The sequence below is a fragment of the Otolemur garnettii genome, unplaced genomic scaffold (genome assembly GCF_000181295.1).
Source record: "Otolemur garnettii isolate 467f Iridium unplaced genomic scaffold, OtoGar3 scaffold00016, whole genome shotgun sequence".
In the NCBI taxonomy this organism is placed as follows: Eukaryota; Metazoa; Chordata; class Mammalia; order Primates; family Galagidae; genus Otolemur; species Otolemur garnettii.
The window spans coordinates 28,535,446-28,536,799 of record NW_003852411.1 but is presented as its reverse complement, the minus strand read 5'-3'; positions in this window follow the sequence as shown (position 1 = coordinate 28,536,799).

Here is a 1,354-nt window from a genome sequence, read left to right as displayed (position 1 = left end):
CTTCAATCAAATGTGACTTCAAGGGTCCAGAGTTCCGCTGTCACGCAGAACTTATCTATCATCCACGTGTAACTGGCAAGAGCAGAGGACTGTCCCTACTGGTTCTGCGCTAGTGGTCAGCTCGCGTGCTCGTGCATTTGGTTTCTAGTTGTTTGATGTAAGTCTCCTCTCCCAAGTAGATCTATTAATGATTAACAAGCAGAAGAGGAACTGGGAGAACTTAGATGGATTTTGCACTTCTTGGATCTTGTGCGGGGCACCTAGGAGTATCTAGTAATTCTTATTTAATGACTAACCCCTTGGAGGAAAGAATTACTTACCTGTTGAATGTGGAAAGGATTAAAGACAATCAGACCACTGCCTCGTCCTGTAGGCTCTTCCAGCTTCTGAAGGGTCCAGTTATTTGCATTTTCAATGCAGGAGTATAAAAAACAAGAACAAAACACATGAAAACTGGCTATAGACATTAACCAACCCATTTTTCTACTTTCGAAATCTCCATCTAGCGTCTATGCTAGTGTTAGATTAAAAATCTCAGTTAAGATTCCCCAGTGTTTAGCATATTTACTTACACTCCCTATTAGAACATTGTCAGGAGTGTGAGTGCGCCTTTGCCCTGCCCAGTGAGTCATTACCACTCTCTTTTCCTCACTCTCCTTAACAACTAACATGCTTCCCATCCAGCAGTGCCTAAAATTATGCACAGTGCCTAAAATTATGCACATGCTCAAGACAGATACTTGTTATAAAACTGTGTCAAACAATTAAATACCGCTAACCAGGTGCCCTATTAGTGTTAGAGGTGCTGTCCTAAGTATGTTATGCATTTTTAATGTAATTTTCATGCTATAGAGTAGGCACTGTTGTTATCCTCATTATACATATGAAACAAAGAGGTTAAGTTACTTGGTTAAGGTACAGAGCTAGTGAGCAACAGGCAGGATTCAAGTGTGTCCAGTCCAGTTCCAGAGTTTGTGCTCAGAACTACTAACCTAAATTGTCTCTCATTGTCTCTCAATTGTCTCTCACTGCATTTTCCCTCTTTCTCTCTGAGAGTGTGTGTGCATTTGTGAACACACATAAAGATAAAGCAAGGCTAATTTTTTCTCAGTGAAGGAAGATACACAGCAAAGGTGTTTGGTTTTGTGCTTACAGGTACAGCTGCTTGAGGGCTTGTTTCCTAATGAAACACTATTTATACTATTTTAGAGCATGCGTGAACCATGCCACCATGACACGACTGTGTAGGATACTCCTAAAAAGAAACACCTTGTACTAGGTATATATCCAGAAGACCAAAAATCACATTATCACAAAGATATTTGTACCAGAATGTTTATTGCAGCCCAATTCA